The sequence below is a fragment of the Anomalospiza imberbis genome, chromosome 14, assembly GCF_031753505.1.
Source record: "Anomalospiza imberbis isolate Cuckoo-Finch-1a 21T00152 chromosome 14, ASM3175350v1, whole genome shotgun sequence".
Lineage (NCBI taxonomy): Eukaryota > Metazoa > Chordata > Aves > Passeriformes > Viduidae > Anomalospiza > Anomalospiza imberbis.
This window is the reverse complement of record NC_089694.1, coordinates 1239924-1264230: the sequence shown is the minus strand read 5'-3', so window position 1 is coordinate 1264230 and position 24307 is coordinate 1239924.

Sequence of the window (24307 nt, the reverse complement as noted above, 5' to 3'; positions counted from 1 at the left end):
CAGAGTCTCAGAACAGGAGGCAGGAGAGCACTGGGTGGGGCAGCAGCAGTGGAGCTCTGCACAGGGACAGGGTGAGAGCCACAGGGACAGCAGCCCTGCCACCCCCTCCATCCTCAGAGCAGCTCTGGGACAGCTCCAGTGGCTCCTGTGCTGGCTGATCCAGCAGAGCCCTCCTGGAGCCACAGCTGTGCTCCAGGGCTGCAGACTCCACTGGCTTGGAACGGCACCTCTCTGACTGCCCTTACTGCTGGGAGCCTCAGCATTTGTGCTTTGCTGCTCTTGGCTGTGCTGGGGTCACTCATTGCCAGTGGCCTTGGTGGCACTGGGGACAGCCGAGGTCCTGCTCCAGGGCAGGAGCTGGGACCCCTCATCCCTGCCCTGGGGGCTGCACCCGAGGGACTGACACTGCTGGGCTGGCATCCTGGGGTTCTGGGGCCCTGGGATCCTGGGGTCCTGGGGTTCTGGGATTCTGGGGTTCTGGGATCCTGGGGTCCTGGGGTTCTGGGATTCTGGGGTTCTGGGATCCTGGGGTCCTCGGGTTCTGGGATTCTGGGGTTCTGGGATCCTGGGGTCCTGGGGTTCTGGGATTCTGGGGTTCTGGGATCCTGGGGTCCTGGGGTTCTGGGGTTCTGGAATTCTGGGTTTCTGGGGTACTGGGGTTCTGGAATTCTGGGGTCCTGGGGTTCTGGAATTCTGGGATTCTGGGGTTTTGGGGTTCTGGAATTCTGGAATTCTGGGGTTCTGGGGTTCTGGGGTACTGGGATTCTGGGGTTCTAGAATTCTGGGATTCTGGGGCTCTGGAATTCTGGGCTTCTGGGTTTCTGGGATTCCAGGATCTTGGAATTCTGGGGTTCTGGAATTCTAGTCTTCTGAGATTCTGGAATTCTGGGATTTAGGGCTTCTCGGATTCTGGGCTTTTGGAGTTCTGGAATTCTGGGCTTCTGGAATTCTGGAATTTCAGGATCTTGGAATTCTGGAATTCTGAGATTCTGGGATTCTGGAGTTCTGGAATTCTGGAATTCTGGGATCTTTAAATTCTGGGATTCTGGGATTCTGCAGCCAAACCAGTGCAAGGGGAGAATCAGGCCCAGCCACTCAAGCTTGCACAGCCACTTCTCCTGCGTTTTTATCGTGCTTCCTCAGCACAGCCTGGGTGAGGGAGGGATCCAGGGAGTACCTGGGGCTGCAGAGCCTGCAGCAACTCCTGCTCAGCTCAGCTGCTTGCTCAGTTTGCTTGGAAGCTTTGACAACATTTCCACCCCAATCAGATTTTAGGGCTCTGTTTTATATATGCTAGTCTCTAACCAACAAATCTTTATGTAAAAAAAAAAAAAAAATCCCTGAAAATAACTCTGTGTAAATCATCATCAATTTTTTTATTATTCATTAAAATAACATTAATCATAAACCTCTTTGGTATTCATGTGGATGTAATATGTAGTTCCAAAGGAATTATGGATTAAAGGGGACTTAAGCTCAGAACACTCAGTTCTCTATGAACATGCTGTGTTCATTATGTTAGATTTAGTGTGAACTATTTTCTTCAGTATTATTAGAAGGGAGTAATGGTTGAGTTTCGCATTTATTTGAAAGTGATTAAAGCAAAATTTTCACCTTGAATAAAACAGCAGCAACATATTAACAATTTTTATCATGCCCACAAAAGAAATCTCTTCTCAAAAGATTGGAAATAATCCTCTGAAATCTACCTGCAGCTGATTATATTAACCCATGCGAAATACATGTTTCCACCTCCGTGGATTTTTTTTTTTTTTAACTTTATACTGTTGGGGTTGTTAATATCTCTGCTACTCACATACACCTAGGGGTAATGTTAGGATCACTGCACATTTACTCTTCTGTTTCTGACTTCTGAAGGCCCTACATAAATATTCTAAGACTCATTACTGATGTAAAAACTAACTGGTTTATTGAACATTGCATGTCTGGCCTCATGTCTGCATAGTACTAATTAAAAATCATGAACTTCTTTACCAGCAGGAAGCTTTGTAAAATGCGGTGTGGATTTTTGGAGGATTTAATTCTGTTTCTGTCTGTATAAACCAGAGGGCATTTTCCAGACCCTCTTGCGAGTTTCAAGGTGTTATTTACAGAAATAACTCCATGATGAGTATGCTCGGTTGGATTCTGCCCAGCCTCCCATTTTTCACCCCGGTACAAGACAAATGAGCGGTAGGCATGAGAGGTGTGATGATGGGAATGAGCTGAGCCGGGGATGGTGAAGGTATGGATCACAGCAGACCTTGTTCCTGCCCCTGAACCTGCCTTTCAGTTGGTATCATTTACTTCCCAAAGCATGCACCTCACCTGAAGGACGGAAAGTCCCCCTGGAGCTCTGCTCGTATCTCACCACCCGCCTTTCCTTTTGGGGTGGAGATTTACATTAGGACAGCATATGGGGCCATACTTTATCAGGCAGTGGATGTCTTTTCATTTGGCATTAGCCAAGAGTGTGTAATCCTAATTAAGAAATAAGTTAATCCTAATGTCAACTGGCATAAATCCTGTGAGGAGGAGTGTTTGCCTTTACCGAGGGCTGCGATGTGTTTGCTCGACTTTGCTCTCCGCGTCGTCCTTGTTCTTGTGCAGTCTGCTCTGGGGTCAGGAGAGCCATCAAATCAGAGAGTGGTTTGGGTTGGAGGGGATCTTTAAAAGTCACTTAGCCCAGCTTTCACTAGTCCAGGTTGCTCAAAGCTCCATCCAGCCTCCTGACCTTGAACACCTGGAAGAGCTGGTCCCACTGTCCTTGTGAGCGCTCAGCTTGTTTGCTGGAGTGTCACAAAGTGTCCTGGGACTGCCTGGACACTGCTTACACCCCCTCACCTGTCCTTGTCATCCACACTGCAACTTTTTGTGAGTTCTGCTAACTCTTGAGGATTTTTTTATGCTTTTCTGAAAGCTGAAGTGCCAGAACTTCCAGCCACTGCTCCTCTGACTGGATGTTTGAATTGCCGCAGCTGTGGCTGCATGGGTCAGCTTAGCTTCACACCATTATTCAGAAACGAAATTACAAAAAGGCAGAATTAACCCCAGTGAAATGCCAAATGACCCCTTCACCCTGTTGTGAGGCTCAGTCTGGGCTGAGAGAATCCCTCCCAGGCTGGGTTTCTCCACGACAAGCCCTTCCCCACGGCCAGGCCTGCTCTGTGCTGCTCCCAGCATGACTGCAGCCCAGTTCCCCACAGAGGCTTTCTCTGAACCACTGAACACGTGCAGCTGAGGTGCCAGACCTGCTGTGTGTCCCTGGCTCCAGTTAGAAGCCTGGCCTGTGCCTTTTTCCATCCCTTGTCTTCCTTTGCACACACACCTAGAGGAGAGCTGTGCATTTTCTCAGAGTCATTTTGGATTTGTTGTTTCAGACGTGGTTTTCTTGAGGACAAATCCAGGTTTCAAGTCATGATCCACTCCCTGTGTTGCTGGGTAAACTCAATGGCTTCAGAGACAGGGAGCCTGTGCTCTGAAGGATGGCATTTCATGGCTGTTTGAGGGAACAGGTGAGAAAAGAGCAGCCCCAGGAATGGCTGGGGGCAGGATATAGAGCCAGGGCACCCTTAGGGGGAAAACTGGGGGGAAAAAGCAGAGGAAAAAATCCCTTTAAACACCCTTTCCCTGTCCCTTCGTAGCACACTGAAGTCTGGATTCTGTAAATATGCTTTTATGTAGAATAAAGATGGCTGTGTAAGGAAAGCTATAGCATTAAATACCTTCAAATGGTGCCTTCTTAGGTCTGTAGGGAACTTTTATCTGCAGAGTCACAGCTCTCCTGCTAGAAATCAAGCCCTTTATCTCCTTTTGTATGAAGAGTGGTGCAGGGGGGAGAGCAGAGTTTCTGCTGGCTCGTGTGGTATGCATCATTGTGCTTCTGAACCTCTCTGCTATTAATAATGAATTAGTCTCCACAACACAAATACAAGGCAAGGTGGCTAGTAGTGTCATTTTTGGTCTTTAAAAAAAAAAAAAAAAAAAAAGGAAGAACTGAGAGATGAAGAGAGCTGGTCAGGGGCTGCACCAGAAACTGGGAGCTGAACTGAGGTTTCTCATGGGTGTTATGCTGATTCCCCAGCCAGTTAAAAAACTTCACATTTCTTTTATTACCAGCTTGCCCTGAAGAGTTTTTCTTCTTGTCCTATTTCTTTCCTCTTTCTTTTCCTCCTGTCAGTGTAGCACAGCTCCGTGTTCCACCAAGAGCACTGCAGGGCCTCGGGACACACTGTATTTGCCACATGTGATGGCGTTTTGCAAGACAAAAGTCATATTGCTGTTACTGAAAATAGTAAGAAAGAACACAGTGCCACGTGCTGCATCAGTCCAGGTTGCTGGAAGGTGCCTGGCTGTCCTCCTCTCATGACATCCGCCTGTTCTTTTGTTCCTGGTGTTTCCTTCTTGCCTCAGCATCAGATGCTGCTCAAAAACCACTTGCTGTTTGTGCACAAGAGAAGGAAGATCCAAAAAGGAGTGAGGTTTTCCGTGGCAGGTCTTTCAGGAGTGTGGGAAGCTGCCAAAGGGAGCAGCCCCACGCCCAGGGATGGCGTGGCTGGTGCTGGTGCTGTGTAAGCTTCCTGGAAAACTGAAGGATAATGCTAACTGTCTTCTTCCGGGGGGATAAGAAGATTGGCAACATTAATTTTCAGCTGAATTAGCTCATTTGATAAGAGTCCAGGAGAGAGTCTTGAAGCAATCATGAAATCAGAGCAGCTAATGCTGCTTGGCTGTTCTGCAGCCCGTTCACAGACCTAGGAGCCCACTGCCGGGCTCCGAGAGGGATCCTCAGGCTCTGGCTTCTCTTACAGGCTTTTAACCATGTGTTTCCATGATTGCTCATGTATATCGTGGGTGGGGAGGGAGAAGTGCCCGCACAGCTTTGACACTCAGCCAGGCTAAGTTCAGAGTCACGTTCAGGCTGCTCGGCAGTGTCCCGAGCAGCCGGAGCAGGAGACGTGAGCTGTCTGTACCTGCACTGCAGTGTACCCCAGTTTGTACCCCGCGGAGCTCTGCTGTTTCTGTTTCTGGAAGGTTTGGGGATGGGGTTTCTCTTGAAGTAACAAAAAAGGCTCCCATGCCCACCAGTTCCTGAGCACAGCCCTCTGCCTCCCTCCCAGCACCAGCACCTTTCAAGCGCTCCTCTCTATCACTGGGAGCAGACGCGTTCAACACCAAAGGGAGCAGCTCTCCTTTCAGGCTCCAGCCAGGGTGCGGTATCAGTGCTCTGATTATCAGGAGAGGAAAAAACACACCGAGGGAGTGGGGAGGCTGTTAGAGCCAGAGGATCCCAGCACGCCGAGAAAAAAGCGCCCTCGATGAAGGATTTTTACTTTCAGGGCATGGTGGGAATTTGCTGTAGGGAAAAGTAAATCTTGGGAGTAATTGGGCTGCGAGAGGGAGGAGGGGAAGAGCTCCAGCCCCTGGCTCCCACGCAGGGCTGGGCTCTGCAGGCCCTCTGCAGCTCCTGAGCTCCGTGGCACGAGGGGGTGTCCAGTGCCTCGCAGGGAAAGGTCTGTAATGAATAAACATCTTCATTTTAAATCACTGGAGGCTTCTGGTTTTGCATTTCATTTCCAAATGCAGTTATCCAATTTTCAGTTTAGGCCCTCTGAAGTGTAGAAAAATAGAAGTATGCTGCAGAAGAGGGGCAGAAAAAAACTTCAGGAATTGCTAAAGCGATGCACAAAGAGAGAGAGAAAATGACCTTTGGTTGGGCATCCAACAGCGCAAAGAAATTCTAAAGTAGTTTACTTTGAAGTACATTTCAGTCAGAAGGATTTTCTAGCAGTAAAATCAGGCACTTAGCAGGGATTGCATATAATTTCCACTCTATGCCACTATAAAGCTTCAAACATAATGATTTTTTTTTTCAATTGAACACCAATAACTAAAGCCCTTGGTCATTAATAATGACTCATTCTTCACCTGTGCTATTTGAACTACATTTGTCATCTGTTACTAGCCTTTAAAAGAACTTAACCTGAGTCTTCTTTTTGCCTTGTCTTTCAGTTTCTGAATCATTTTCTCTACAAATGACACATTTTAGAATTTGACATTTACATAGGACACTGATGTTAGAAATGCTTTTAGTTGCATTTGTCTTAATTTCAGGTGTTACACACTGCTGTGTCTCACCACGTTGTTCAGCCCAATCCTCCTGCAGGAACGGGAGGTCAGCAGTGGCAGAGGTTTGGGACTGGGGAGGGTGGATATGGTAACTCCAGCACCAGAACTGCCAGGGAGGAGGTGGGATAATTCACCTAGGAGGCAGCCAACCTGTCAGAAAGGCTCAGGGGACGTTTTGCCAGCAAATCTGTAGCTGGCACCTGTAAAATGACCTAGTGCAGTGTACAGCTGGGGCAGCCAACAGGAGCTGCTGGTGTCCAGTGCCCAGGGAGGGGTCCCAGTGTCCCCCAGCGTGTCCCAGTGTGGGACCAGCAGTGTGGGCAGAGCCCGCGGGGCTCCCTGCTCTGTGGCCAGCCTGGCTAGGACAGGACACAAAAGCTGCTTCACATCATTTCCTGCATTATCTTCAGGGCTGAAGGCCAGGTGAAGAGTGACAGGCCAGCCCCTGCTGCTGCTTTCTGCACACCTGTGGGAGCTGGCACCTCAGAAATCCCCGTCCTGCAGCCCAATCTGCTGCTGTGTCCTCACAAACAGCCAAATCCTCTGGTCTAGGCAAACCTATCTGTACATTAGATACTCCTGGCTAGAAACTTTGCCTGTGATTAACACCAGTTCTGTTGGTATTCTCATTATTGTGAGGTTCAAAATGCACATTATTGTGTGGTTCAGCCGGAGCAGAGCTTTCTGTGGCGCCAGTTACACAATGCCCTGCTCGGGTCGTGCAGCCTAAGTGATGCTAATGAGGGAACCGAGCCCTGCTCCCACCAGCATCACTGCCAGTTTGTCCCTGACCTCCGTGGCAGGCAGAGCTGGGCCTTTTTCCGAATTCAAAAATAAACTGAAGCTGTAAAAACCAATATTTTCTTAAGGGAGCCATCCTTTTGTGTTTTCTTTCAGTGCCTGAAGTGCCTTTTGTAGAAAGGTTACTAACCTGCAACAGATGAAAGTTAAAAGAACATGGTTAGAAGGCAAAGCAAAAGGTGGTTATGAACATATGGTTGGTAGATTTATTTTTAGAAATGAAATACAAAAGTCTTGGAGAAAATAGGCAAATAGTGCAAAAGTACCTTAAATTGGAAGAACTTCATATTCAAATATTTATGGCTCTCTTTGCAGAGTTTGAAAAATTAAATTATTAAAAGCAAATATTGTGGCAAATAGGTTCCCATCAATCTCAATAAAAGTTACATTTCACTATCACTGTCACATTATTACTTTTTTGCTTTCAGTCTTTTAAGATTGAAGAGAACAGTAACAAACTCCAGTAACAAATCAAAGCTTTTCAATGTAATTTACTTGGTGAGTAATTTCTAATTGATTCAGACTGATGGGGCTGCACAGTTTGATGTATTGCCGAAGTGAGAGATACTTTGGACGAAGTGAATTTATAAGCACCTCTTCTCCAAAGAAAAATGGCTGCTATATTTCATTTTGTCACTTTTAGCTGGAGCAATGTTCTCGTATACCTATCTGTGTGGAATTTCAAGGGAAAGAGGACAAAAAGGAAAGGCAGCGTGTACACCTGAGGGGAGAGGCAGCCCTGTCCCGGGGAAGAGCAGGGTCTGGCTCAGGGGAGCGGGACTCGAGGCGTGTTCATCCCACAGCTGCAGCCTGGCGTGTGTGTTCCTTCCCTCTCCCTCTCTATTGAAAAAGTGTAGTTGCTTGGCAACATAATTTAGTCACCTGCAGGTCAGGGTTCAGATCTTGTTAATGTCATTGTGAATTAGAAGGAGGAAATGACTTTGGGGGTTTTACAGCTCCTTTGTGACATTGCTGTTAACCAAGAGGTTCGTGTCCTGTGGTGGGAAGCCTTTGGTGGCTGCTTGTTTTCTCCATGAATATTTCCACGTGTATTCTGCAGTACTGCTCAAGTGGAGAAGGGAAAGGGGGATATGACAGAAGATATGTAATTTGATGTATACATTGTACATGTTAAAGGTCAGAAGCAGTGCTTTGCACCCGGTGACAAATTGCTCCATTTCAGGGCAACTTAAGCTCCAGACTTTGGAAAGAATTGCTCCAATGTCAGCCCTGCCCCACAGCACATTGAGGGAGGCCTTCAGGAGAGCAGAAACAAGCTCCCCTGCCACTTCTTCCCCACAGCAGAAATCCCTGAAGGCTGGTGCCTCAGGGGAGCAAGCTAAAATTAGCAACCACAAAATTCCTCTTGAGTTTTCGCTCAGTGCACTCTCAGAAACCATCTGATTCTGGCGTAATAAAAGCACCAGTTTTCCCCAGCAGCCTGCTCTGGTCAGCTGCAGAGGTGTGCTGAGTTTGGCAGGGAGGATCCAGGGCGCCTGAGCTGCTGCAGTCCCAAGAGCTGGGAGATCTGCAGAGGCCTGGGGAGGTGTGTGCTCCAAACCTCCCCGTGCCCCCGGGATGCTGCACAGCCATCAGACCTGCTCAGCTCGCCCTCCAGAGCTGGGGCTGCACTGCCAGCCTGGGCATCTGCGACGGCTCAGAGAAACAACTCAGCTCTTTGCATGTTCTGGGTGTGAAGGGAAGGCTTTGCAGTTTTGATAGAAATTTTTGTGTAGAGCTGTCAGAAGGGTTTTTCCACTTAGTTGGCCTAACCGGCTGAAAGGGAAGCATGCATACAGCCATGTGTGCATGCACTTATATCTAGCTATGTGTTCTTATTATTATGGCTGAAGATCCAAATTTGAACAATTTGGTCCAAAATTAAATATTTCATTTTATTTCCAGGATGATAAACACATCTTATTACAATTTCAAAATAAGGTGCTTAAAGCACGAGTAGAAGTCTCACTGAAAAATAAAAAGCCATAACTTTTCCCTTAGAAAAGAATAGAATTAAATATTTTGCATGTATTAGAAAAAAATGGTCACTATTTGAAGCCAAAACAGTTTCATCAAATTCAATCTGAACTCACGGGTGGTATAATCTTACTAAAAGAGCATTTTTGGCTATTTATTCGCCAATTTTTGTAGCCAGGATTTCCCTTGGGTTTCCTGCTCAGATGTGTCAGCATCCCCCGCTCAGCGTGCTGCCCTGCCCTGCTGGGGCTTTCCCACAGCCCCGTCCCCTGGCCCTGCTGTGAGTGTGAGAGGCTGCACTCGTGTCCGCTGCTCACAGCCCCCGCTCATCCCAGAGCCATTTGCATGCCTGATTTGTGCTCTGGACTGCATTAATCTTCTGCTGGGGCTCATTATTTGTGCTGTGTGGCTGGTCAGCTCAGACATATGGGGCCAGATTGCCAGCTGCTGGGACTCAGCGTGGCCCCGCTGATGGATGGGGCAGCCTGGGACGGATGGAGCTGCAGCACGGGGCTGCCTGCCGTGGGTTTTGTGATGTATGAGCTCCTACACAGGTGAAACCCACCTGTGAAACAAGCTGCCTTCGGCTACTTTGCTTATGTAAACATTTGGGATTGTGTGAAAGAGCCCCAGTGTGAGCAGGTGTTTGCAAACAGGAGTTAAACGGCGACCAGTAACAGCTGAACTGAAAACCCGCTTAGAAAACTGTGTATTTCTGTTTGTGCGACTCCCCAAATAGTTTCTTAGCTGGTTCTTTTACTGCCTCAGCCGAGATGCAGAGCATATTCATGACTCCAGCTCCTGCAAAAGCTTCAACGGAGAAAACAACATTATGCAGCAGTTGTCCTAACATGTAAAACCTGAGTAATGCTATAAACCATTGTTTACAGGGATTGGTGCGACAAGCATCGGTGATTCAGGTACCGCTTTTTAAAAACTGATGCTGGCAAAGGCCCAGTGCTGTCGTGCCAGCTCACAGTGAGCTCTGCACAGGGGACAGCAAAGCGCTGGCAAAAAAGGGAACTTGACCAACTTTTCCATGGTTTTATTCAGAGCTGTGTGGGCAGGAGCAGCTACATACAGCAAAACAGTCTGCCTTCATGTGAACGAGCTCTAGGAAGGTTCCAGATTTATTGCCCAGCTCAGGCCCTTGCAGAGGTGTTGGCGTGTGAGACCTGAATCACTTGTGCAACAGGGCTGCTAATTGGGACTAATGCTGCAGAGGCAGCAGAATGGCAGAGAAAACTGAGAAGAGAGCCAATATGTCCTTCCTTCCTCCCTTCCTCCCTTCCTCCCTCCCTCCCTTCCTTCCTTCCTTCCTTCCTTCCTTCCTTCCTTCCTTCCTTCCTCCCTTCCTTCCTTCCTTCCTTCCTTCCTTCCTTCCTTCCTTCCTTCCTCCCTCCCTACCTCCCTCCCTCCCTCCCTTCCTCCCTTCCTTCCTCCCTTCCTTTTTTCCTTCCTTCCTTCCTTCCTTCCTTCCTTCCTTCCTTCCTTCCTTCCTTCCTTCCTTCCTTCCTTCCTTCCTTCCTTCCTTCCTTCCTTCCTTCCTTCCTTCCTTCCTTCCTTCCTTCCTTCCTTCCTTCCTTCCTTCCTTCCTTCCTTCCTTCCTCCCTCCCTCCCTCCCTCCCTCCCTCCCTCCCTCCCTCCCTCCCTTCCTCCCTTCCTTCCGTGTGTGACAAATGCCAGCAAACACGAGGCCACCTTAACCCATGATCGTTGTCATTGGTTTAGAAGACCTGGAGGTGGAAGATTTGTGTTGTTACTGACTGTTCCCTGTCCCCCTCTGCCTCTTCCCCCAACATCGGACAGGGAGGTTGTGGCTGGCAATAATACAGGAGGTGAAACTTTGAGAACTTTTGGAAGCTTAATCCACGGATCTCAAAACACTTTCCAGATGCCGACTGGCACAACTGGTTTTCTAGTAAACTGGGGAAAAGAGAACGGCTTTAAACTGGCAGAGAGCAGAATTGGACTGGACATTTGGAACAAATTGTTCCCTGGGAGGGTGGGCAGGCCCTGGCACAGGGTGCCCAGAGCAGCTGGGGCTGCCCCTGGATCCCTGGCAGTGCCCAAGGCCAGGCTGGACGGGGCTTGGAGCAGCCTGGGGCAGTGGAAGGTGTCCCTGCCATGGCAGGGCTGGCACTGGACGGGCTTTAACCCAAAGCATTCTGTGAGTACATTAAAAAAAGCACACTGAACCATTAGCTATTTGGGGTCTATCTATGAAGTCTTGCATTTCCCAGCCACTAGAGATTTATGGGTTCAAATGAAAGGAATGGAGTACAGATTTTTTAGAAGTCTTTCTGTATTGCTTTATCCATCATTACTGTCTTAAAGACATCCAAACCTACAGGCAGCCAGCTCTGCAAGGCTGCCATGCCTAATTCTGGGGGCGAGGAACACGATTTGGATGAGGGCAAAAGTCCCTGGGTTTTGTTTTCTTCATGTATCTAGTGCTTCAGGGCACCCAGAGTTAATGAAGCCACATAAAAATGAAATGGTTTAAAACAAACTTCTCTGTAAAAAAGTTTCTTTTATTTTCCTTTGTAAAGTTTGGATGTGTACCTGTTTTGTTTGGTGTTTTCCTTAGATAGTGAATCAACGGGGCTTGAAAAGAACTGGATCTGTAGAGCTGTCAGCAGAATCTATAAAAGAGACTCTCTGGGAATCCCATCCACCTCTCCACTCGCAGGCACACAGACGAGGAAAATAACACATCAAAACTATATTCCTTAAATATTTGATACATAATGTCCAATGTTCCAGCTCTCTCAAGAATGCCTGAGAGTGGTACTTCCTTTAGTGTTTTATGTATGATACTTTAAAAACATCTGAAGGAAGTTTATACCTTGCATGAGCTACCTATAGCAAACCATCTCACAGTCCATGTGGGATTGTGTTTTCTTAAAGGCAGAGGAAGGTAAAGCTGGAGCCTCCCTCTGGAACCCCTGGTCTTGATCTTTACAGGGCAGAGCTTGTGTTTAGGGCTGAGATATATTCCAGTGGCAAAAGCATGACCAAATCTCAGATGAATCTGTGATTTACAAGAACTGATCGAGCAAACAAATATTCTAAGCCTTCAGGAGGTAGAGTAGATTGAAAATGAATTGGATGTAAGGTTAATGACTTGGCAAAAAATCCAAATGTCATCTAGGAAGGCTGGCATCATGCCTCTGGTGTAATTATAAGTCCATAGTGATTGTGCATGTGAATGGTTGAAGCTAGACACAAGTTTGAAATATGTGATTCCTTACTCAAGAACTGGTGGAGAATAGAAAAACATAACCCTGCATTTTAGCTAAATTGGCAGCATAAATCCAGATTAAATCTTTCTGTATTTCTTAATTAACTGCAAAGTTGCTTTATGCAAATAGAGTTTGATGTACATATTTGTGTGTGATTGGCACAGAGATCAACCATGTCAGCTTTAAGTAAACACGAGCATACAAGCTCAAATAGCAAGATGCTTGCCCAGCAAGACAGCATCACTCTTGCAAACAGAAAGTCATTTCCTCATCTTCACTCAGCAAGCCTTGTTTTCTAAGTGTCTTCCTTCACTAGGAGCCCTGCAGAGCCAGGTCTTACTGCACCAAACAATTCTGTATGGATGCAATCATGTGTATTGTGAAGTACCTCAGTTCTACTAACTGGTACAAAGATCCCTGCAAGGTAAAGCCTTTGAGATCTGGCAGCCTCAGACAAAAAACAAACTATTGCAATTGTTCCTCGGTTAGTAGACAAGATTGCTCCAGAGCAAACCTTGACCTTCTTATTTCCATTATTTGAATTAATCTGGTTAGTCTGAGGGATGCTGGAGAGATACCAATGCAGCTCCAAGCCCATTGTCCATCCCATGGTATAGGTGAATTAAAGTTGTCTTTTCCTTTTCTCGCTATAAAACCTTGGGGTGTGTTGGGCAGTGTTTGGCTGAGTGTGACTCTGGAATACTCTTCTTTCCTGAAGAAGGTGCAGTGAGCCAGATCTGATTTCTGAGATGACCCAGCACGTGTAGGACAGGAGGGGTGAGGGTGGCAGAGCACCCGTGTGGCCTCTGGGTGGCTTGGAGCAACTTCAGAGCCCACAGGAGGCAAAGGAAGCACCTCAGAGCAGCAGTAGAGCTAATTAAGGTGTTAATTTTCCTTGTACTTGCACCTAGACCACAGTAGCTACTTGGAGCAAGCAAGAACTGGCAAAGGCTTTCAGTCACTGAAGGCTTTGATGAGATCCAAGCTCAAACTACTGAAGGAGCAATGATACAGGGAGTGTTAAAAAAGGTGCAAAGAGTTCCTGCCAAACACCTTTAATCATCCCGTGCTCTGTTCTCACTCTAACTGTCTCCATGGTCTCTGGCAGGCTGGGTCAGGAGCCCGGCTGGACAGACATCACAGCTCCACACAGCACACAGGACGGAGCCTGACTCACCTTGAAACGGAATCTTAAACACAGGGTTTCTCAGAAATTGCTCTGTCCTGTCCAGGCTGTGGCAGGATGCAACAGAAGATGATCACTGCTGTGGGGAGCTGTGGAAGAGCCGAGGAGATGAGAGTGTGCAGCGTTTTATGGATGGATTTTCTCCTTTGTGTCTGACTTCCAAGTCTGCCCATACATCCCTTTGGAGAAAGGCTTGCAGGAGTGGAGCAGCCAGGAAGGAGGTGAAGGATCACTGTCTGCTGAAGCTCTTTCAGCTTTCTTTCTAAAACCCCGAGGGAGACAGAGGGGAAGGTGATGTGAGATCAAAAGCAATAATGGAGGAGCATTTGCAGGGGTGATATTTTAAAAGATGAATTGTTTGGCTAGAGATTTTTTTTTTCCTTTCCTAATATCCAGCTGCTGAACTGAAATCTAAATGTACCTGGTCAGCACAGAGCATTGCAAACCTACATTCCAGACACCCCAGACATTTCTTGCCTTTTCTTTTATTGCCCTACCCAGAGCAGGAATGCTCCCCATAAACAAGTACACCCTTGCCAGCCTCTCACACACAGCCACTTTTAAACCTCTTTATAGATTTAAGAATACAGCATCCAAGAGCTTTAAGACACTATTGCTTCAGAAGGAAGGGAAAGCTGCCATCTGTCTCTTCCTTGCTTCTCACTCCAAGCAGCAGGAGAATACTTTTTCCTGACCCAGCTCTTCCCATCTTTTACCCCCTAAAGCATTAGTTAGAATTAAACATCAGTGTGTTATTCCCGTGGGAAAAATAAGGTAATTTATTTACATGCCTGTGTAGTGGAACAGCATGTTAGGGAAGGCAGCTAAGGCAGGGAGCACAGTCCATGTCCTCCCTGAAAGAATAGGCTGCTTATTGAGCATTGAAAGGGAGTAAAATAAAAATCTGCATTCCCCTTTACATGCAGCTTTGGGGAGGTGAAGTATTTGATGTTTAAGAGTCGTTTTGTCAGCTGGCTGGCAATATGTTAAAGATGCTGAAATGCAGAGACCAGAGCTGTAGTGACTTTTCCCCTAATCAAACGGCGTGGCAGGGAGAACAGATGCAATTCTGAGGCTTTGAAACCAGCAGAGCTGTGACAGCAGAGGCTGTGGTTTCACCTGAGAGCAAGACACTCCGTGTGCTGAATTCCGCGTCCATTTGTACAAAACTCCCAACTGCAGCAGTGTGACCCAGCCAGACAGGGGCACTGCACTGCTGGGGGTGTTCCTACACAACAGGGGATCATTCCACTTCTGTGCTTTTTTCCAGTTAGAGACTCTTGTTACACAGTGAAGTCTTTTATTACTGTGAAGATCGAGTACCTATACAAAATAGCTTGGATTTCCACTGAACTTAGAGAGGTGGAATTAAGAGGGGAAAACAGCTGAGTTTGTCTCATGATCTCTTGTCATGGGGTCTTTTTCTGGTTTTTGCAACTGCACCAATGGCTTTTCTGATCAGTCTTTTGGGGAATTCTTACCCGTGGTGTCAGAGAGAACCACACCCAGGTCTTTGGCAATTCCTACCTCAAGCTTTACCCTCTAAATGTCAAAACAAAATCTTTAAAACCTGAAGGTGGGCTGAGGGGAGCTCAAGGGGTAAAGGCACTCCTGAAACATGTCTCCTTTGAAGTGGCAACAGAGCTAATTGTGTGGATGAGAGTTATCTTTAAATTCAGGAGCTTGGTGGGTTCGAATTTAATATAAACAAGCAGCAAACTTGGGCTTGCTGAGAGCTGCCAGTATTCTCTTGGTGCATGGAAAGGACAGGAATTGTTCTTTTCATACATCATTTACAAGTAACTGCAGTGACTCCACAAAGTCGGTACAACTCCCTAACACAAAGCAGGGAAAAGTACAAAGGAAAGAGCAGGCTATTTTGTTGCTGGTTTTAAATAGAAGTTCTCTGTAGGCAGAGTTCAGCTGCATCGTGGAATCAAAGGGCCAATTCGGAGGAATGTTTTTCACCTTCTGGAATTTCAATGTCTGGCTTTAGTGTCAATTATCAGTACCCTTTATTGACTGAACAATGCCTCATATGAAGATAGCATGGTAATTTGATATTTGCTGATGAAAAGCCCTTTTCCAAAGCAGTGGTACTGCAATTTTCAGCCGTTTTCACAGGGACCTTTTGCCAGAACTTCAAAGAACTCTGTTCTTGAACAAACAGCCATTTGGAATAAACCTGTGTTTTCTATAAACCAGGGAGAGGAAATTTTCACTGAGAGGTGAAAATTAGCGAAGCAAATCCTCAGACCTTTTGTGCACAGTCCAAGCACCACAACTTTCTCCTTGCTCCCCTTCTCACACGCCAGAGCCACATTTTCCTCAGCAGCCAGCCTCAAAACACTGTCGTTCCTGCAGCTCAGAAATTATTTTCAGATCAGACCGAAAGCCAGTTTTCACACCTATTCCCACTGTTTATTTGCTGGAGTGATGACAGGTCCATCCAGTCTTGGAGTAAAAATGTGGTTACTCCTTCCATGCGAGACAGCATTCATAAGCAGCGTGGGAGGGCTCCAGCTCTTCTCCCAAATATCTCCATTATCCCTTTTGGATGTGGCATTCCAGGGGGACAGGAAGGCAGATGAGAGAGCCTCTTATCTTGCCCAAAAGTGCCCTAAGCTTGATGGAGAGAGATCAGTGGACAGAGCTCTGTCCCTGCAGCTGAGGCATTGGACTGAGCAGGGGAACGGAGTTTTGAGAGGGACCAGGTACAGAGCTGAGCAAGAGGGAGATAAAAGGGATCGTGGAGAAGAGAGAATAATAGGAGAATGTGACAGGCAAAACTCTACATGTTACAGCAGTGGAGGGGTTTAGAAAAAAATCCTTTGTGCTTGTTAAGATTTTTGTAAATCCTACTCTTCTTGAACATGGGATCGTCCTTCAGAGAGCAGGAGGGCTGGCAGAGGAGGAAGTGCTTAGAAAAGTATATTTTTACATTAATTCCTTGCATAGAAAGAAACGTGCTTGCAAAGGTATATTTTTAAAGATCTTCTTATAGGCCTTATCAGCCAGAGCTCAATCTACAAGATGTGGAAGCTGTAAGGATTTTTAATCCTTTGTACCCCGAGATTCATTGTCAAGTGCATACACAGAGTTTAAGAATCATTTATCCATCTTTCACTGTGTTGTTCTGTTCTTCTCCAGATACTCCTGTCCTGGCAAAACGGTCTCTCTTCCAACAAAGTGTTGTTTTCTTTCTCCCCAAGCAGCTGGGTGAGTCCCCTCTGCCCCAGGATACCTCTCCTGTTTCACTGCCTCTTGTCACAGAAGTGCTAATCAAGGTTGCCCAGGATGCTCACATATGAGCTTATTAAGCAGCTGATATTAACAATCATTACAAAAATCAGCCTGGCCCTGGCAGTCAAGTGGTGCTAAACTGCCTGTGATGGGCTGTATTCAAGGCCACAACATTTCTGTTCTGAATATCTGAGAAATTTAAGGCTGGCTGTATTAAAACCTTAACTTTGCACACCACTAATCTTGGAACAAGCTGCTCAGGCAACCCTGACCCTGTGGTTTTCCAGATTTTCTGGTTTCATCTTAGTTAAAGCTTTATTGCTACAGCCCAACTGTGTGAGGTATATCTGAGCTCCCTGCATATCAAAAAGGATCTGCACAAATTGCCAAGGAAAGAAGTGTTCAAGGGCCAGACTTTAAAAGGCATTTAGATGGTAGAGGGGCACACAGAGGGAAGAAATGATCAGAGGAATTACAAACTGACACATGTTTTGGAATTCTTGGTCTTAAAATTCTGCCCGAAGCTCCTTAATTATGGAACAGGTCCACAAGGAAAACTGTAACCTATTTCCCTTTGTTCAACTCTTTCTGGTTGGAAGGATTTATTAAGCCAATGTCAATATTCTTCCCATCAATTTTGGAATGTCTGACTCTTTGTTGAAACAAGCTATTAGCAGCAATAAAAAGACACAGGACTAGAATAATTTGTCTGGAGTTCTCCTGTGTGAAATATTCACAGTAGTGTGAAGAAGCCAGCAAGTAATATTATATTCACAGCTTACTTGGGCTCACAGGTGGCAGCAAAATCAATTAACTATTCATATCCATAGGAATTTATTGACTCCCACCCATTTTAGAAAGAAATGCGACTTTCAGTTGGTAAAGTCACCAAATGCTGGTCTCACCCAGTTTTCTGGTGTGTTGCAAGACGTTCTTTCCCCACCAACCAGCCTGGCTGCACCTGGTCATTCTTCCCCATGATGCAGATCCTCCACCAGTGCTGCAAATCTTCCTTCCTCCAGCGAGCTGCTCGTCTGTGCTCTCATTTGAATTTTCTCAAACCCCTGTTTGGCACTGCTGCTTACCTCTGATTACTTTCTCACAAAACTCAAGTCAGCAAAATTTGCAATGACTGGTATGCATCTCACAATAGCAGGGGCAGTGGGGAAGTGTGTTTTTGCAGATAAGACACCCCACTCTTCTCATTTGACTCAGCAGCACCCCTACTCTGAGCCTGGCCCTGGGCCAGAGAAGAACAGGGGAGAAAAAGGCCAAGCTCTGAAAGCAGGGGGATCAGTACCCATAAATGTAGGCAATCATTTCAATGAGAGCCCAGCCAAACAAGCTGTCCCTTACCTTTTGTTCCTTTAGAGATGTTTATGTTACTAATTAAGCTGTAGGTTTAGGTCTGCGAAGTAATGAAGCTCTTTCATCTGCTGATGTCAAAATATCTGACTGTTTGCTGATTCTTTAAATAAAAGCAGGTAGGAGAGATGCTGTAGTAATTGACTGGTTGCCTGCAAGAGTTATTTCAGGGTGAGTGCTGGAGAGGCTGCACTGGTTTAGAAATTCAGAAAGAAATTATTTTCCAGAGGCTGGTGGCTGGAATGTTTTCCTGAGAAGCCTTAGTGGCTGGTAGTGCTCCTCACTCGAGGTGTAGCATGTTCTGAGCCTACAGCTGGGTGTTCACGAGGGAGCAGATTGTGTGTGTCTCTCCTGCATTGTCTAATTAAAATAACTTGCATACATATGTCAGTGTTCCCACTGAGTCTTATGGTATTTAGTTAACTGCGTTTCATTTTGTTCAACGTAGACTGGGATAGGTTTGTGCTTCCAAGCTTTTGTGGCTTACAAAGTTTTAATTGAGTATATAATGAGTGTTGTATGTAGGTAATTATTTGAACCCTATGGCAGTGACAAACCCAAACGTAGCACAGTCTGCTGCTCTGCTTTGTATTAAATATTGCTGACTGAGTGTTTTGAAGACCTCAAGCTGTATTTTGAGCAAAATATTTTGATCCTGGACTACACCTGAGTGGAAATACCTGAGGACCAGTGCAGGCTTACAGAGAAAGCTGGCAGTGCTACTCAGGGCTCCTGTCCTTTTCTCCTCCCTCAGACTCTGACCCTGAACCAAAGCCATCCCTACAGGGCACCTGAGTGCCCAGCCATGAGTGGTAAAACCCAGTGCTGAGCACTTGCTGTCAACTTTCTCAAGCGTAAGACCATTAACCTGGATCTGCTGGCCAAATTCCAGTCTTTGCATTTGGCTGCTTCCTTGAGTTCCTCTGGTAGTTTCAGTGTCATGATCTTCCCCCTCCCTCATCTCTGCTGCTGCCATGGGACATTTCCCTGCTTCCTTCAGCAGAAGTCACAGATTCCCCAGCTCTGCTTTTAACTCAGCCTGCGTTTTGGAAAAACACATTGCTGCTAAAAGATGCTCACATTACCTTAATCATAGGTTAGGTTAGAATCTGGATCAACATATAGGAATGAAATCATATATTTGCATTTCTGGAGAGATAACATAGCTTTTTGCTAACTAAATCCAACTGGGAACTGCCATGCCAAAGTATCTGAAATGAACGGGCTATTTACAAAGTAAGTTATTCAAGTGCTGTGTAATAAAAAGATTTACCTGTCTTTATATAAGAAAGATTCCAGCAGGGTTGATATGGTCTGTATCTACTGCTTAAAAGTAGATAAAATAATATAGAAAAAAATAGGAGTGAGTGCCCTCTCAGTGACTCTGGGGGTGAAGGGATGTAATAAGTGTGGAGAAATCAGTACCACAGCACTGATAGGTTAACAGGGGCTCCAGGAAGGTGGTGGAGCTTTTTCTGAGTAGATCACCTTCAAATCCAGACCACAAGGCAGGTTCTGCCCTGATACAAATCTCTTATTTAACACCACCGACCTTGGTTGGTAGAATTTGGCCCTGTCTCAGTGACAAATTAATTGCTGCACACTGGTAGAAAAATCATGAGTGGATACAATATCTATCCAAAATTTGCCTATTTTTATAGGCACAAACCAATTAAAATTTATTATTTTTCATCGCCCTCCATCCAAAGAGCTTTTTCTTGGATGAAAGGAAGTGTTTTTTAAGTGGTTAGTTTTTATAGTCAAATACCTGTTCCATGGCTTAGGAAAAGTATGAATGTACTGGATTATTGAAGGCTTGCCTAGACTTTTTTGAAAGCTGCTGCTCCTTTGAGCTGCTTTAAGGAAGAGACTGCATCAGGAAGCTCTGCAGCACTTTTGCCAGCTGCTTCTGGCTCCCATCACGCCTGATCTGGGTTGCGCTCAGAAGACTGAATTTTCCTTAAAGATATCAGAAAGTTTGGTTTGCTGCTGAGCTCCTTATTCACACTGAAAGTGAGTGGTCAAAAGGAATTTTATGATTCATGATCTGTTCTGCATAGGGATGTACTTGAACACAGGATTGAATTTCGGGATCTAAGAGGGAAGAGCAAGAAACAGGAAGGAACGAGGAAGAGTGAGATGTGTCATATCCAGGACTGTAGCCAAGTTCTACACCAGCAGTATAAATAGCTGAGACTGTGCTGTAGCATTAATCTCTGGGCCAGCTATTTAACACATTCTGAGGAATCTCAGAATCCCAGAGCCCCTGAGCTGGAAGGAACACATGACAATCATCGACTGCAGCTCCTGGCTCTGCACAGGACCACCCTGAGAATGCCACCATGTGCCTCAGAGCACTGTCCAAATGCTTCTCCTTTATCCAACTTTCCCCATCCTTTATCCCGCTCATCTCATCCTTTACCCAAATCTTCTCATCTTTTATAAATAGAAGCTCTCCACTTCAAGACTAAGACCTGTATTGCTTATGTCTGCCAGAGAGTTAGGAAAGTCTAACTGAATTTAGTCTAAACTGAAGTTTACTGAATTTTAAAAGTCAGGCTGACTTAAAATTACTTAAAAACTTGGTCTAGTTACTGCATTTTTTTCCCAAACAATGCATTCCTTTAGCATGTAAAAATGAGATGCAGCAAAGCTGCCACTGGAGCACAATGCAGGAAAAATAGACCTTAATCAATATTTCAATCAGCCACCTCTGGGTGACTGAGAATTGCTAGTTAAAGGATCTCCCAGGTAAATAAAGACGTACTTGTTTTCCTTTTTTGAAGGTACATCTGTAAGGAAGTTTACTTCTTTTGGAGTTTCTCTACTTACATAATCAATAGCATTCTTTTTTTTTTTTTTAATGAAGTAGTCAGTGAATTCAGTCCCAGCTTTCCAAAAGCCGAGGGTCCTGTTTCATTTTGATTGCTAAAGGGAATGCTGGATGTTTATGCGTCAGACCCGAGCTGGTATTAAATGAGTACAGCCCCATCAGTTATCACAGGCCTGGGCTGAGTGATCCACACCATGAGGTAATCACACCCACACTCCTGCAGGCAAGACTGGTTTGAGTATTTTTATTCTTTTGCTGTTCAGAAAATCTCATCTGAAGAAAACAAGGAGCTTTGGTTCCCTGGCCCTGCCTCTGCCCTGCCCTCGTCGCTGGAGCTCAGGTCTGAGTGTTTGAGTGCAGAACCTGCTGGGTGATGGATACGGCACTGCCACTGAGCACCCATCATCTGCCAGGGAGCACTGGCTGATACCTGCAGCCCCCTCATAACTCCCAGGGAGCACTCAGGGATACCTGCAGCCCCCCACACCTGTCAGGGAGCACTCAGGGATACCTACAGCCCCCCACAGCTCCCAGGGACCACTGGGTGATACCTGCAGCCTGCATCCCCTCACAGCTCCCAGCCCTGTGTGCCATGTGGGAGATGCTGGTGCTGCCCTGAGAGCCCGGCAGTGCCCTCACACTGCCCTCTTTCATTTATTGAATCACTCTCGTTCTCAGCTTCAGGACCGAGTTGAGCACCAAACTTAATAGGGTCGTTTGCTGCTGTGGCTTTCTTCTCACCAGAGTAATTGACTGGCTTGTCCTTTGAAATGTGTCAAGCAGTAATTGCAGGCAGGCTGCAGCTCCCTCTCCCAGGGACCCTGCTGTGCCCAGGCTGTGGGGTAAGAGCTGCCCTGGCTGGCATCCTGCTGGACACAGTGGGATCTCCATTCTGGAGATGTGTCTCAGCACTGGGGACTGGTCTCATTTCCTTCCAGAAAGGTCCTGTTGGCCTTTTTGCAGGCAGTTGTGAGGAACACAGGGGTGCTGGGGATGGGCCAGGGCTGGGGCAGGGATTCCTCACACGATGCCCATCCAAGGGATGGCCAACACCAACATCACACTGAGAGCAAAGCTGCGAGCCCCCCGTGGGGCTGGAGGTGACCAGGAAAACACCCGAGCCCAGCTTTGTGCAGAGTGTGCCAGCCTTGGCAAGGGGGAAGATGTGGCACAGCCCTGTAAAGCCACATCTCCTGTGGCCCTTCACCAGGGTGAGACAGAGTGAGAGTTTAACAGGGTAGAAATCCATTTGGATTTAGGTGAAATGTGCCGCTTTGAGCTTGCTAACATAAGTAAAATATGCTGTTTAGTCTGGTAACTGCAGCACTAGCAAAACTGCCCCAGCTGAGGAGAAAGAATGTGAATTTCCAAGCTAAAAAGATAAGAGATAAGAAAGACTCCTCAGACCTTGAAACAGACAGCGCAGAATGACCCAGGAGCTCTCTCTGTACTTTCTGACAAAAACTGAGTACAAGTGTAACTGGCTGCAAGTGTAACCGAAATCAGCAAAATGAATATGCACAAACCTATTGAGAAATTCTATGCATATGTAAATTAGTTAAGGGTAATAAAAAAGGATCGGGAGTCCTCAGGGGCGCACATGTCCTTTAAAGAGGGATGATCCCTCACAAGCACCCAGCACTGTAATAAACATACCGTCCCTACAAATCTTTATAGGAATTGTGGGGCTTTGATTTTCACTCTGCATTTCAAGGGCAGCCAGAGGTGGCACAGGAGGGGCAGAGCAGGGCTGGCACGGGCTGGGGGAGTCTGTGCTCTGCTGTGCCTGGGCAGGAGCAGAGCCCAGGGCTCATTCTGCTTCTGCAAGGACAGCCAGTGTCAGTGGGACAAGGAAGGTTGTCAGGAGGGGACTGGAAGAGAGGGAGGAATTTGTCTGCTTCAATACCAAGAAGACAAATGTCTGTGGAGAGGAGAAATAAAAGTCTGTTTCCTCTAATGCAACTAACAGACACCAGGGATTTTCCAGCTCTTTACTCCACACTGAGCTTTGCCACTATAAGTTTATTTAAATGCCTAAAACATAAAAAGCTTTAATTTCTTGTGGCCAGGTGGTGTGTAAGGATTTCCTTGCAGGTTTCTCTGTCCTCTCTGAAGCCGGCAGAGATGCCATCCTTCATATCCTGGATTTATGCTATTAAGATCAACCTGAACTGACATGAGAGAGTGTATCAGCAATGAAAAAGTCCTGAATCCCTGGGTTTAAGGTTGTCAAATCTCTGAAACTCCTTCAGGGATCTAAACAGCACAATACTGTTCATGTGTGCTGTGTGTGCATTCCTCCCAGATTTCATGGGAGGATTTCCAAATTTCTTTTATCCAGTGATGAGTGTATCCTATATGCAATGGATATTTTATTATTTTCCACTAAATAGACAAGACAGGTGGAATGCTATGGAAAAATGTAATTGTCTAGTCATTTTACTGCATCATATGCAAAAGTCAGCTGGTACATGCAAAGATGCAGAACAAGGAGAAGGGAGGATGAGAAAGAGATTGTTTCTGAAACTCTATTTCTCGAAGGATTTGTCAACATTTTATTTTATTTTTCCTTAAAGAAAATTTGATACATGTCCACTACGTTTTGCCAGTGAAAAAGGCTGTGCTGATCCTTTGATTTTAAATTAAGTAGAAATAGAAGGGTTTAGTTATAAAATAACAAGGGTTTTCACTGGTAGAGGAATCTTGTTTTCTCTGTTCCTGCTCTCTGACAGTTGGTTGGCAGAGAAAGGAGGAATAATAAGTTTTAATTATATCTTCCCCAAACAAGCAGATTTGAAAGCAATGCAGGGATTACATGAGAATAAAATCCCTTCAAGCATTAACTGTCGCTGGTAAAAGGATGTTAGATATAATCCTATAAGGTTAGATGTCCAGACATCCTGGTTTAACCAGGACAGTCTAATTTTTAATTTAACGTTCTGTCATCCTGATTATTTTCTTCGGGAGGCTCATGTGTCATGTTTGCCTTTGTGCCATACTCAAGAGTGGCACAATCATGAAAATAACACTTTAAATCATCATGCAGCTTTTCTCCTCCAATTTCATCAACCAGCATCACATGTCAAAATGCATTGAACATCACAAGCCAGGAGAATAGGAATTGTATTATCTTCTGCATTAAAAAGGAATAGATAAGCAAGAGAACAAAGGAAAAGTAATAAAGAGGAGTGGGAAAAATAACTCCAGATCTATACATGCCTTTCCTGCTTTATGAGGAAAGATGCCCTTGACAATACACAATACACATGTCATTTGCTTGTTAGGTAGAGCTTGAACCAAGCCAGTTCCAAAAAGCTTCAGGTGCTGTCCCCTTCAGACACTTCTCGGTTGGCAGCAAACTCATAAGCAAATGCCAGTGGAATAGTTAAGAAGATGGAAAGGTTTTTTTTATTCCACCCATGAGCTTTCAAACTCCCTCAGACAACAGATGGGTGATCCAAATTGGGTCTAATAAAGCAAGGATAAGTATTTTTTCTGAGGCTAGAAGTTTGGTCAGACTTAACAGAA